At 37.2% G+C, this 15,457-nt stretch overlaps 1 long non-coding RNA gene across 11 annotated transcripts in view; it reads left to right on the top strand.

Moving 5' to 3' along the window:
- Positions 1-15,457, top strand: part of LOC147844026 (uncharacterized) — a 197,511-nt gene that overhangs the window by 118,245 nt on the left and 63,809 nt on the right. For all 11 annotated transcript variants that reach the window (XR_015491339.1, XR_015491343.1, XR_015491342.1 and 8 more), the window contains one exon: positions 7,732-7,795. This is a non-coding gene — a long non-coding RNA (uncharacterized LOC147844026). The remainder of the gene's footprint in view (positions 1-7,731; positions 7,796-15,457) is intronic.

Below are 15,457 nucleotides of genomic sequence, written 5' to 3'. Positions count from 1 at the left end.
AGCGTAATACTGAATGTCATTGTTGTAAATAGAAAGCTTAAATGAAAAAAATTAGACATTGCATGTCATTATTTTATCAACATTACATCAAAATCAACTGATAGTTTTTGAGCAGAAATTGCAATTTGTCTGGCATTTCAGTGGCCGCACTGAATGCAGTTAGTTTACATAATGGATATATTAGGGAGGCTTCTATCAGGATCTAAGCCTCATTCACACTACAAGTGACTTGCAGCAACAAGCTGTTCATTTCTACAGAGAGCGAGCAACTTCCGGCGACCTCCATCTACTCGAGCGACAGCAACCTTTGGTGACCAAGTGGGCGTGTCAAATAGGGATGTAACGGTATTGTATATACTGTCATACCGCAATAGCAATTTTTTTCAATATTATCGTAGTCGCATGACTCGGTAAAACTATAGGTCTTCTGAGAAAATTTGCTCAGGCGAATGAAGCGAACGGTAGGTAGCGGAAACTACAATTCCCATCAGCCCAGGCGTGGCCATCATCCTTTGCGGTCTGTTGTCGCTACAGATCCAGTAATGCAGAAATGGAGTGTGCTGCTAGTAGCCATATATCTATGGCTAGTAGCGGGGATGATTTTAAATCGGATGTGTGGAAGCATTTCGGTTTCTCCCTAAAAAGAGGGGGTGGGGGGTGTTGTTGTTCTCGCCGCGCGCGTACTGAATAGGGGTGTTGTCGCGCGCATTCTGATCAGCTGTGTTGTTGCGTCTGACTGTAAAGCGGGACGGAGGGTGTGTCGCAAGTTGGGGAATACGTCTAAAACAGTCATGGGGACTGCAGAAACACAGCACACTGTTCAGATTGATGCAGACATTGACTTTTACCACTCATGGCTTGTCCTCTCAAGTGGGGAAAAGACAATGCACAACGTTACCCACTGCTGTCAACCTGGGCCAAGTCATATCTCTGTCCCAGAAACCTCAGTCCCAAATGAAAGGGTTTTTTTTTCTGTTTCAGGGGACATTGTACATGCCCAGAGATACCAGCTTTTACCAGATTATAGTTATATGATAATTTTCCTTAAAACCCATCTCTATCTAAGTGAGTGAGTGAGTGATTAAATGTTGAATGTGATGAGTTTTAAACAATACTAAATTGAAACTTTATTTTTTTACATGGTTTTTTGGTTAATTTTTTGTTATTAAAATTGAAAAATTAAAGTTCCTGTTTCAAAGCTTACAGATAGATGGCTAATTGGTATGTTATTGACACTTTTGGCACTTTTTTGAGGTATTTTCATTAGTTTTGTTTTTCCTGTAAATGATTCAATAAATACCGTACCGTGCCATTCATACCGAGGTATTACCGTACCATGAAATTCTGATACCGTTACATCCCTAGTGTCAAACGATGCGACAAAGTTGAGAATCCTTCAACTTAAAGCAAATGAAGGGCGACTTTCTTGAGCGACAGTCAATAGAAGCACCAGTAGAGCTCATGTGATCCTCTTTCAGCTCACTTAGAGGTTGGTTGTATTCATGCTGCATATACATACACAGACCTGCGTTTGCAGCAGGTCGCCACCCAGAGCAACAGGCAACAAAGTCGCTGCTAGTATGAATGAGACATTATCCAGACGATAACGACTACTGCCATTCTGATCCCAGCCTTGAAACTTAACTTACATGTAAGTAAACTCTCTGCCACTGTTAACTTCTATTTTCCGGCAAAACAATGCCACAGATATTGATTGTATTGGTTATATTATTTATAGTAACAATGTATATTTTAGAGAATTATCACGTAGTCTGACATGCACCTTCTTCTTTGTTATTCTTCAAGCCTACAACTTGTCTTTAGGTGTCAACCAAAGCTTCTGCAGTGTGGATCATAGGAAACTCTTGTGGAAAATCACTTGCCTCCTTTCAAAGTTTGCAGTTATCCACTGCACTGTCAGACTTAACATGGACATCAGGGACAGAGAGCTCCAAACATACGTGGTTAAACGTGTTGCCACATTGAAGCAGGCTTTGTTAGAACTACTTTTGTGAAGTATTTGCATTCTGTGTTTAAACAAAGCCTATAGAACACTCAAGACGTGTCACTCGTGTAATCTTGAATAGGGAAAAGTGTAACAGTTAAAATGGTGATTGAAGCCCTGTCTGCTAGTACAGGAGCCAATCATTGATTGATATAGACTGGTGATTCTAAGGGGGGAAAGCTCAGACCAGACGTGTGCTTTTATGAAAGTTTGGTGGTCAGCAAATGCACTGGAATCTCAGCGAATACTTGCTTCACAGACATAAGTAAATAAATATATCCACATAAAGCTTGAAATCTGTACTTTTAAAAGAACCAAGTACACTTCAAAGCAAAAGTTTTCTGGTTTTGTAGTCTGTATGAAACGAACGTGAGGTACAGTACGTCCTGTCAAACGCACATCACATGACATCAATTACTTAAACGGCCACAAACTTGTAAACAAACAGTCGCTTTCGTTTTTGGAGGAGATTCGCCATCAAGACCAAGTTGGGAATTACCTCAGATAAGCAGCGCAGCCAGACAAAAGCATTATCCATAGGATGATAATGTGTAGAACGGCCATAAATGAGGTTGGTGTTGTGATCTCGTTCATTTAGAGTGCGCATCCTCAGAAACCCTGAAAATATGCAGATTTTGTTTTATTCAGACATTTAGAAATGAAATTTATGCCGAAGATGACCGCAGAGTGAAATGAATTGCCTTGAAGGGACTATAAAGTGTTTAAATCCAGTATTTTCTGTAACTGAAAGTGGCTGGTTATCAATGCTGTTAAAGTTCATTATCTTCATGGCTGAATTTATAGCTTTCTTGCTGCATTTTTGCACTGGCTTGTTCTTAAGGGCCAGGTTTGTGGTATCCTTTGGCAAATATATCTCTATCTGCAGTTTTTGGTTCAGTTTTCTATAGTAAATTGCTTTTTTTCAATGTTCCTCAAGATGATAAAATAGTTCCTCTGGTCATGATATATCTGTGGTGCTAACATACAGTGCTCAGCATAACTGAGTACACCCCATTTTGAAAATGAATATTTGTATTCAGATACAAGATAATACAATTAAATTCATGCAAAATGTTGAAAAAAAATTACAACCTACAAAAATGTAACTATGTTTTTAATTTTTGTGCTTCTCTTGATTTTTCTTCTTTTATAAAATTTGGATTTTAATATTTTTCTATAACATGTTAATTTGGGTGTACTAGTTTTTGGACCGTCATCGTAAATTATTTTGTTAGGTAAGCTCCAGATTTGGCTTCAGTACTCACTAATCTAATGTATATGCATGCACCAATGTAATATTTTATAGCTTCCTATTCAAAATATTATTTTAAAAGAGATTTGTGAGGGATGTACTTATATATGCTGAGCACTGTATGTCCTTGATCGTTATGTGATTAACTTGCGATTGTTTCATAATACCAGACAAATATTAATTACTACTAATGGTGTCATTGAATATAATTATCAGCTTAAACTGTTCGATGGCCAATTGATTGGAACATCGGTTATAAAGTGTGTTGTAGCTATGTGGGTCCTAACTTTTTCCCTGTTCCTGAATACCAAAATCTCATGTTATAAGGATGAAATCAGCAAATGATAGACTTAGACACTCTGTCAGAGTACTTAAATGTTTTTGAATAAAGAAAAATTAACCAGTTGTAGAAAACAAGCAGAGACGGTACACACTGCAGCACTTTATTTAAAATGCAGGCAAGAAGGAGCTATGAGGTTTTGCCAACAGTTTCAGGATCCAATGGAGTTACGAAATTTAGTCACATGCTCTTATAAAATACTTTTCATTGGTTAAATATTTGTATAAAACACAGGCTTGCGTAAAGAGTGAGCAGTAGCATTGATTTATGAAAAATAAATAAAAATGTCAAGAAATGGAGAAATATTAGTGAACGTGAATACCCGACGAAATGTCAGATCGATGAAATGGATGTGAGAAACTACTGTATAACAGATAGAGGACGTTCAGAAGAGTGAGAGAGGGGAGTCACGAAGGACATGGACAGCAAACGAGTGCAACTTAACCAGAGAAGAGATACAGAAACAGAAACAGAATGATACAAATACAGAGCGAATGAGAGACCGGAGTGAAAGAGAAAAAGCAACAGAATTGTAGAGAACAGAGAGTGATAACCCTGGCTCCTCTTCCATGACTGAGGAGGGAGCGGCCTCTGTGGGCTCCTGCTGTAACCATAGAAACGGTTGGAAGAGGAAGAGGAAGTGGCAGAAAATAGAAATGTGGCTTTGCTGAGCCCTGCAGTCCTGCAGCAGCGCTCTCCTCCCCGCACCAGAGAGAGAGAGAGAGAGAGAGAGAGAGAGAGAGAACGGATGAAACGAGGGACCGAGAACAGGCTAAATAATTGGAGGAAAGTAGGAGAGAGCGAAAAGTGAGAATTATAGTAGTTTAAGTCAAGAGAAGAGAAAAGAAATAAGATGAGACAAGCAAAGAAAAGAGACTAGAATAGAAATTACAAGGGTAAATGAGACAAGGTGAGTAGAAATGAGATGAGAACAGATAAAAAAAATAAACTAGAGTAGGGGAGGTGAAAGGTGGAGAGACTCGTGTTCGCAAACATATGATGGGAGAATAAAAAAGAAAGAGTAAAACAGACAGAGAGAGTGAAGGAGAAAGGAGTAATTGCAATGACCCTGGAGAAAACAGAGGAGAGGAAGAGGAGTGAATGTAGAGGAGACAGAAAGAGAGAGAGAGAGAGAGGGAGGGAGGGTGGAACGTTCCAGAGAAAGAAGGAGAAGAGCGAGTACACAGTGCAACCAAGAGGGAAAAGAGGGAAGGAGATAGTGAAGGACTGAGAAATGTTCAGGTTCTGGCTTTCTGAAATATAGAATTAAACATTGGTTCACCTTTGACCTGTGTGGCAATAATAATAGATAACATACTAATGAAAATGATCAGATAGAAAAAAAAAAACAAGCAAACGTACAGTAATGAAGCTGACACATTTTCAGATGTACTTAAATAGTGGATTCTCTAACGGTCTTGCTTACAAATATATAGCATCATTTTAATACAACTGTTAGTCATGTTTGATACACTGTTGACCAAAAGATGTATATTTTAAAAGGACTGTGTTGTTCACAAATGCTTTGATTTGACAAAGAAACAATAAAGTTGTGAAGTATTGATCAATTTGAAAAACATGTTTGTTTTAAAGCTAGACTTTTGGCAGTCATTATTCCAGTTCTTGGTGTCACACTTTCTTTCTGGAATCATTTTTATATGCTGGTTTGTTTCTGAAGAAACAGGAACTCTTTTAGTTGCTGTTAGAAAGAGTTGTGCTGCTTGAAAGGTTTGTTCACCAGCAGTGGCAATGCTGATAAGGATCAAACTTCACCAATTGACAAAAGGGAAAATCTTGAGAAAAAATAGGCTCAGTTGGACACAACCAGATCTTCTCTGGCCAAACTTGTGCAAAGCTGCAGTCTAGGTGCCAAAGGCTGAACCTCAGTTGTGAAGGTGTGAGTAAGTCACCAGCGAGTGTTCAGACTGGCCCGAGGGATCAATGTGGAGACTCGTCTGTCACTGGTTTTTCAGGAATCAGTCTCACGCCTCCATGGCCACCACAGCATCTGCTCAGGATACGGGCCAGGTCCAAGATTATGGAGACCTCAGGATAAGGAGTAACAGACTAACATAAGAATAGATGCTGTTCAAATTATAATGTCTTTTTGGGAAGTGTTCCTGGCACATGTTGCCTTTATTCGTGCAGCCTAACAATCCTTTTGAGGATTTAGATTTCCAAAGCATTTGTGTTTTATGTGTATGTAAGTGCAAAGAGATGTGTCTTTAGTCTAAATTTAAACTGACAGAGTGTGTCTGCCTTCTGAACTGGGCTAGTAAGGCTGTTCCAGAGTTTAGGTGCCAGATATGAGAAAGATCTACCAACTACAATCGATTTTGATGTTCTAAGAATGATCATTCTAGGATTGTCCAGAATTGAATAAGCATAATGAACGCGTGGGGCTGAGCCTCATGTTGTCCCAACCTTCTAAAACTTTCATTAATCTTAAGAACCCAAATAAAAATATTTAAGATGAAATCCGAGAGCTCCCTCATCCCCAAAGCAAATGTCCTGAGATTTTTAACATCCAGAAAATTAACAAAAACCTGGTCAAAACAGACCATGTGAAAAGTGGTTCAACTGAAATCATACAAAGCTCCAAGACAAGAAAACTGTAAAAACAACTTTGTTCACCAATGTCTTCTCTTCCACCCAAAGTAACTGTTAAACCTGACCTGATGTGGAAAATAGAGATTTAGAGATAGAGATAGAGATTTTTTTTCGGTGTTTTTGGGACACAAATGTGTTTTGGAGTTTTGTATGATTACAATTGAACCACTGAAGTCTTGTCAAACAGAATGTTTAGACAATGTTTTGATTCATTTTCCCTCCTTGACTTTAAATATCTCAATATAGTTTCTAGTAATTTCCTCTTAAATATCTAAATTTGTATTGTGATGACAAATGGAGGTGGAAAATTAGTATTTTTGGGTGAGGCGACGTGGTGGCACAGTAGGTAGTGCTGTCGCCTCACAGCAAGAAAGTCGCTGGTTCGAGCCTCGGCTGGGTCAGTTGGCATTTCTGTTTGGAGTTTGCATGTTCTCCCTGTGTTAGAGTGGGTTTCCTCTGGGTGCTCCGGTTTCTACCACAAGTACAAAGACCTGTAGTACAGGTAAATTGGGTAAGCTAAAATTGGCCGCAGTGTACAGTATGTGTGTGAATGAGAGTGTATGGGTATTTCCCAGTGATGGATTGAAGCTTGAGCTGATCCGCTGCGCAAAAAAAACATATGCTAGATAAGTTGACTGTTCATTCCGCTGGTGGCGACCATTGATTAATAATGGGACTAAGCCGAAAAAAAATTATTGCATGAATGAATGAATTTTTGGGTGAACTATACCTTTAATATTTTCAAGGAAACATTTTTAAAGAATTTTTGACAAAGTTGAAATAGAAGACCTGTAATATTGTAAAATTAACTTCTGAACAATTTGATGCATTATTGCTGAACAAAACAGCGGATGCCCTTCCAGCCGCAACCCATCCCTGGGAAACATCCACACACACATTCACACACACACTCATACACTACAGACAATTTAGCCTTCCCAATTCACCTGTACCGCATGTCTTTGCACTGTGGGGGAAACCAGAGCACCCGGAGGAAACCCACGCGAAGGCAGGGAGAACATGCTAACTCCACACAGAAACGCCAACTGAGCTGAGGTTCGAACCAGCAACCTTCCTCCTGTGAGGTGACAGCACTACCTACTGCGCCACTGCCTCGCCAACAAAAGTATTATTTTCAATATTTTATGAGACTAGATGTTTTTAGGAAATGTAGCGAATCTACAGCTCAGCTGATAAAAGAGGTGAGCTTTATACCATTCACTCTACTTTCAAATTGATAATGCACAAAAGAATGCTGTCTGAATTCAGCAGTTCCCTTTTGATTGGCTGGCTTTGCACAGTTCCACAATCCACAATTTCCTTTTTTGAATGTTCATGAAGTTTATTTTTTTCTCCCAGTCTGGTTCATTGTGATGTAATCCATTTCAGATAAACCAACTTCTAAAAGCCATGTAATGTGAAATAAACAGTTTTGTTGCTTTACATGTAGGTCAGAGAGTCATTTCTTGTCTGAAGTCTGACTATGTAAGTTGTGAACTTTTTCTCACCCCTTATTTTCCACAGATATGGTGCTTGTGTCGATGCTGTTGCTCAGCCTGGAAAAATGGTCCATGTTTCTTCTGATTTGGTACGTAAACAATGGCTAACCTTACTAACTTGGACATAATTCATGTTGTTTTATACATGTAACGATACAAACCCCTTTAATCTTTTAATTTGCCACCTTTGTTTCATTGTAGACAGGCATTTTAAAGTTGTATTATCATATAAGTTATTCATGTGTGTAAAAATTTCTGTTAGATGGATAAAGAAAGCAAATGGACTGCAGTAGCTGTTCTGTGTGACAAAAAATATATACAGCTTGTTAATCATCTGGCATAGAATTGGTTTTAGAGAAGTTTAAGTAGACAAAATACATTTTTTGTTGATTAAATCTATGGTATGGTAACAAATTTGGATAAATTGTAATGAATTAATTACCCTTTTCTCTAAAATGCCCAAACTATTTATTCAGCTTATTTATATTTCATTGTTATTATCGAATACTAAGCAAATGTCTAGATTGTGTACATTACAATTTATAAAGTTATATTTACTATGTCTTATTGTGGATGTATTATATGGGACTTAGGGGGTATTGCACAAAATTAGAATTAAGAACGCCAGGATAACAGAAAAAGTGCAGCTTGACCTTGTTTAATCAGGACATCCTGGCTAAGTCCATTGCACATTTGCTGATCCAGGTAGAGAAATTGTTTTTATGACTAATATTAGGTTTGAACCAGTAATATAGACACAAATTCAACGGCTATGACAATATTTCCCATAAAGACACAAAAACATCTTCAATAGTTTTTCATTCAATAAAACATTTATAAAAATGTTTGCATTCTTTATAGCATACAACCTTCTTAATTATTTTAAGCAGACATATTTATTTACATAAATGAAAGATATTAATTGCCTATAAATTGTAAGTTATTACAACTGAAATGATTTACTTGAGAGCAGCATTTCTCTCTTTGCTTTTTTATTTAGTTAACATTTTATAGTTCACTATAGTTCACCTAAATGAAACTTTACTCACTATTAACTCACTCTTAAGTGGTTTCAAACCTTTGGAAAAGTAAAAGAAAGCTGAAAAGTAACCATTTGCTTCCATACTAGGATAATCACTCAGCGGAATAATGCTGGCACATGTTTTACACAGCTGATGCCCTTCCTGCTGTGGAAAAATTAGCAAGTGAAATAGGTGCGTGTGTTTCCCAACACTGAGGGTTGTCAGTGCAGGGGAACACACATACCCATTGACACACTATGGACAATTTTTGTGTATCCAATTAACCTATACCACGTGTCTTTGAACTTCCACCCAGAAAAAAACGCACACAAATGGGGAGAACATGCAAACTCTTTTCTATGGTTATAGGTTTCCAGCTTTTTCAAAATATTTTCTTTTGTGTTCATTAAAATAATGAAAGTAAAATCTGTTTTGAAATAGCAAAGGATGAGTAAATGATTTCAGAAATATCCTTTTTGTTTAAACTATGCCTATAATACACATTATTTGGCAATTGCACTGCAAAAAAAAAAACGCTTTTCTTACTTAGATTTTTTCACTTGTTTCTAGTTTAGGAGCCAAATAATTCAAAATAATTTGCATTTGAATCGGATCATTTCTGTTCGTGTTAATATGTTTTAGTAGCCACAACAACCGAGACAATCTCTTTAAAAGAACGACTCACAAAGTGATATTTTGAAACAGTAGCTCAGTGGTTAGCACTGTTGCCCCACAGCAAGAAGGTTACTAGTTCGAGTCCTGGCTAGACCAGTTGGCATTTCTATGTGGAGTTTGCATGTTCTCCACATGTTGGCGTGGGTCTCCTCCGGTGCTTCAGTTCCGCCACATTCCAAAGACATGCACTATGGGTGAATTGAATGAACTGTGTAAATGAGAGTGTTGGGTTGCTGATGGAAGGGCATCGCTGCGTAAAAACATATGGCGGAATACTTGGTGGTTCATTCCGCTGTGGTGACCCCTGATAAATAAGAAACTAAGCTGAAGAAAAATGAATAATTGAATGGGGTAAGCAAATCTTCAGTTTGAAATATTTTGCTTACCCTATTTGCATATTATTTTGCTTGTGTTAAGGAAAAAGTCACTTAACTTTATTACTTATTTCGGAAAACAAGACAATATTTTGAGCTCATCTAGAAAATGCTTCTTGATTTAAGAATTTGTAGATATTTGTATGAGAAACAGAAAGAAAAGAAAGCTACTAAGTATAAGAAAAGCATTTTTGTAGTGTTGGTTTAAGTGAAAACTTAGCAAAACAGACATTTTGCTATAAGTTTGTGCGTATTTGTTCATTCAAGTGCTAGACCTGAAATGTAATTCCTTATGCTTTTAAAGGCAGCTCTTTTTATATTTTGTTTGTGAGAAAAAAATATGAAAAATATTGTTCAGTGAAATTAGCAGTGCTCAAAACTACTTTTTCTTCTGTGTAAGTTCACAGAAGGGGTCTGGATTGAGCAGCAGCTCTGTCACCCGCAACATGTATATAAGAGTGTGTGTGAAATCCAGTGCTAATCCTGGTAGCTTGTGTCCCATTGAGCTGCGTGTATGTTTGTCTGCTGGCTGGTTTGGCAGACTGATGTCTGGTCAGCTGTCTGGACACTTGGCCTGCACACAATCTTCAACACTGAGACACGTGGCTGTCAATGAGTGCTTTATCTCAGTGAGACAGTGTTGGGTGGTGACCACACGGGGGGTCTTATTGTGTAGACGTGTGCGTGTGCAAGCGATTGGAAAGGAGGGATTAAACAGCTGTGGTCAAAAGATGGATAGAGGGAGGTACCAGATTTAGCTTGGCAGATGGATGGACTGATGACCATTTTTTTCTTTCCTTTTGCCATTTCCCTTTCCTTTGTGGAGTTTCACTTTTCTGTTTCGCTTTCTAAGCAGTTTATAGAGAAAGATATTTTCATTTTCATATTATATTTGGTGGGAGTATAAGTTAAAGAGTCTGACAAAACATTCTGAGAAGACAAAAAAAAATAAAAGTAATTTAAGGCTGAAAATAAAAACTCTTTTTTTTATATTTTGAAAACTTCAAAAATAAATTGTACTTGGTAACTAAAATTAAGTTATCACATCAATCTCAATGCAAGTTCTCAAACATACGGTCAGATGTTCCTGGACCCTGGGTATTCAAAACATAATTTATTCATATATGTGTTTTTGATCCAAAAAAACTTTTTTGATCCAAGCAAACAACAGACAAACTAAAAGCAGTAACATTGTGAAATATGTAAAATTTTACTTCTTTCTGATATTTTTATTTTCTATAAGAAACCAGGACAGATTTGTTTTACAGAGTTTAACAAATAAAAAGTTCAATAGAGAGCATTGCTTTGAAATAGCAATCTTTTTTAGCATTATGAATGTCGTTACTGTCACGTAATTTCCATGAGAATGAGGAAACAATGGTGTTGGTATGGCCCATGGTATGTCCATGTTCACATACAACCCCAAATCAGAAAAATTTTGACAGTATGGAAAATTCAAATAAAAAAACAAAAGTGGTGATTTCCAAATTTACCTTGACTTATATTTCATTACAGACAATACAACAAACATTATTTAATGCGTTCTTCGAACAAATATTTTTTGGATTGTTTTTCCTAAATAAACACACATTCCAATTTTGGTTCTTTCAACACATTTAAAAAAAAGTTGGAACAGTGAAGCATTTATCACTTTGTAATGTTGCCGTTCCTTTTCATAACACTTAAAAGACGTTTAGGGACTGAGAACACCAGGTGATAAAGGGTTTCAGGTGTAATTTTGTCCCATTCTTTGACAGCGTCTTCGTTATGGCATTTTGTACTTCAAAATGTGCCACACATTCTCTGTTAGACACAGGTCGGGACTGCAGACAGGCCAGTCAAGTACAAGTATTCTCTTCCTCCACAGGCAGGATTTGTAATGTGTCTTCCTCCACAGCCAGTATTTATAATGTGTGCAGAATGTGGTTTTGCATTGTCTTGTTGAAATATGCATGGGCGTATCTCTATGTACTGTTCAGCAATAATGGTGTCATCACAGAAATGCGAGTTATCTTTGCCAAGGGCACTGACACAACTCCATACCATGACAGAACCTGACTTTTGCACTGGTTGCTGGTAACTGTCTGGATGATCATTTTCTTCTTTGATCCAGAGCACATGGTGTCCATTTCTCCCAAAAATACCCAAAATACTGATTGATCTGACCACAGTACACATTTTCACTGTGGGATGGTTCATCCAAGATGCCTCTCAGCCCAGAGAATTTGATGGTGCTTCTGGACACTGTTATCATAGGGCTTCCTTTGGCACAGTACAGATTTGCATTTGTGGATACAACTACATGTTGTGGTACTTGACAAAGGTTTGTCAAAGTAGTACCTGAGCTCATGTGGTGAAATCATTAATAGATGATTGACAGTTGTTGATGCAGTGCCACCTGAAGGATCGGAGATCACAGTAGTTCAGCTTAGGCTTCCACCCTTTATACACTGAAATTTCTCCAGATTTCTTGATTTCTTGCATATGTTGTACAATGTTGAAGCTGAAATATCCAAATGTCTTCCTATCTATCTTTGAAGAACATTGTTTTTAAACATTTCAATAATTTTCTCCTAAATTGTTGACAAACTGGCGATCCTTTTGTACCACATCCTTATTACAGTCAGCTGATTCAATCACATGATTATTTAATCAATTTGCTAATCTGAAATTGCTCCTGTCCCAATTTTTTTGGAATGTGTTGCAGGTCTGAATGACAGGAAAGTATGTATATTTACTAGGGATGCACGCTTTATCGGCGGCCATATCAGTATCAGCCGATAAATGCTATTTTTAAGATTGTCACCGCACACACACACACACACACACACACGCTGATCAGACAAACTGTAAAAGCAGTAACATTGTGAAATATGTAAAATGTTACTTCTTTCTGATATTTTTTATTTTCTATCAGAAACCAGGACATATGTATCAGCCGATAAATTATATTTTTAAGATTATCATTATCGGTTTGATGTCTAAATTAGGCCGATATCATTAAGCCGATAAATTACGTAATTGTTCAGAACTGTTTGCATACCGCATGCATGGACAGAACTTGTTTAGACTTGTCCAGTGCACTACAATGGAGCTGTTCTCACACTGTTTATTCCTTCAGTGTCCGTCTTTACTTCATGTGGTATTACTGTGCATTAATAACTCAGTAAGTAACCATTTTCCTTTTCATTGTAGATATGTTTGATTGAGTGCCATTGTGTATTTTGCTTTAAATCGCCTTAGGAAAAATATTTAATGTGTAAACATAACAGCAGCGATGCACACGTGCTAAACAACTTGTTGGGTTGTTTGTAATCTAAAATTATTATTTGTTATTATCAATGCGTTGCTTGCCATGTCTTGTTGATGTAAGATTGTATTCAGTTTGGTCGGAATATTCATATTCATTATAACGAGCGTACATGAGGACTGTCACCGCACACACACACACACACACACTGATCTGACAGCCTTCACAGCAGCATGAGGGAGTGGTGCGCAGGTCACTGAATCCAGCACAGGGGCTCTCAACTCGCGTCAAGTCTGAAGAGTTATTGGTTATCGATATCGGCCAAAAATCCATATTGGTGCATCTCTAATATTTACAAACAAAATTTTTTAAATCAAGTTGACCAGACAAAACAAAATATTTTGTGTTCATATTGTCTGTAATGAAATCCAATTCACTAAAAATTTGGAAATCGTATACTTTCTTATTTTGTTTGTGTTTTCCATACTGTCCTAATTTTTTGCCAAGCCAATTTGAGTTGCAGAAACTAAATCAAAACAAACATCATTTTGGCCTGTCTTTATCTTAAATTAGATTGCACCCATTCTTTGACTTCACTTGAACCCTTGTCAGAGAGTTCAGTGATATTTGGCTGCTTCTGTTTGTGTCCATTGAAAATGCAAGGATTCTGGTTTGATTTTGGCTTCATACGGCATTAACCTCAATTAATTTTAGCTATAATAAGTGTTTCATTCAATCACAAGACCAGCTTCCTGGAGTAAAAGCAAAGGCCTCCTTCATCTTAAGCTGTGGCTTCTTGAACTGGGCCGCAGAAGAGAGTTGCTGGGAAACCAGGCATACACAGCCAAATTGCTCCGTTTTGCCAGATGTCTTGCGGAGTGAATCATGTAGCACTGGTGTCTGAACCTCCCCCTGCACACGCGGAGGCACGAACACATGCACAGAGCTGCAGCTTCAACTTCATACGCTTCTGAGGCCCTTTCATTGTCTGTCATAGACTTGAGCTCCAACTCTTGCCAGAGGCTGTAGTGACACAATGGAGGCTCTGTTTTTTAAAACCGAATTGCGTAGGGCACTGAATAAGTTCTGTGTCTCTCTTTACATACCTATTTCTCTCCGTTACTCTCATGAACACGCACAAGATAATCAATTACTTTTCCCCAGCTCCCCGTTGGCCTTCAAAGTGGATCTCTCTCAGTCAAGGAGATCTGCTTTTTAATGCCGGTGACCTTGTCTGGTGTCAAAGAGTATCTGGTCAAACAGATAGGCTGGCAGACAGACGGGTTTCCATGTAAAATATCCATTGTTTGATAAAATAACAGAACAAACAGTAATATTTCAACTAAATATTTATTGATGTCATTTCCAGCAGTCATTAATACAGGGTTTAGCGTGCATGACCCCTCGGAAGTCATCAAGGTTATAATCGTTTATCATTTTTTGTTAGTTTTAGTTGTTATTTTATTTTGACTTTTGTTTTAAAATTAATTTATATTTACATAATTTTAGAGGTAGATTTGCTAGTTATTTTTAGTTTTTATATTTTGAAATGGCTTAGTTTTAGTTTAGTTTTTATTAGTTTCAGTATTAGTTTAGTTTTTTTTTTTCTAAATAAGGGTATTTGATAGGTTCATATTAGGTCATATTGTATAATAAAACTCAACAAAATATAATTTTTTTTAAACATATTCAGAAGACAAATAAACACTACCATTTATTTCAAGTCAGAGGGGGGGTCAGGCATGTTAAAAAGTAAGTAGTTTGTGGATAAGTTCTTACTGGAAACGCAAATAATTTCAAATGATTCAGTTCGATTCGGTGAACTAGTTCAACCAGTTTACTTAGAAGTTCCGATTAAAAAGAACGATTCGTTCACGATCGCGATCACTAATACAGAATTAAATCCCATTATTGGGTCTAAATGTGTTAAAATAATAATTTTAAGTCTCTGTCTTTGATGTTGTCACCGTGCTGCTGTCATGTTCACTTGTTGTTTTTGTCGCGGGAGCAACAGTGAGAACTGGTTTGATCTGGCCAATGGCATCACAGACTTTGAGGTGGCGTACAGGTCAAACAACTGGCAGCGCGTAGTAAACAGATTTACTTTTAAAAGGCATACAGTAGGCTCATGTTTTAAGTACATTTACAAAGATGAAAACGAAGGATGTTTTTGCTATAATTTTAGTTACTTTCAGTTTTGTATCTACACAATACAGTTTCATTTAGTTATTTTTTTTTACTCTCGATTTAATTTTTATTTTAGTTACTGAAAATGATTTTAAATTGTAGTTTTTGTTTTTTGTTCATTTTCGTTACCTATAGTAACCTTGGAGATCATTCTAATATACTGTGTTGGAAACATTTCTTATTATTTCTTCGGTGCTGGAAACAGTTGTACTTCTTAAAAATTATGACAAACATGTTGATTGT

The sequence above is a fragment of the Danio rerio genome, chromosome 5, assembly GCF_052040795.2.
Source record: "Danio rerio strain M-AB ecotype USA chromosome 5, GRCz13ab, whole genome shotgun sequence".
Classification (NCBI taxonomy): Eukaryota; Metazoa; Chordata; class Actinopteri; order Cypriniformes; family Danionidae; genus Danio; species Danio rerio.
Note: the sequence above shows the minus strand (reverse complement) of the source record. Positions and strands in the feature narration are given on the sequence as shown.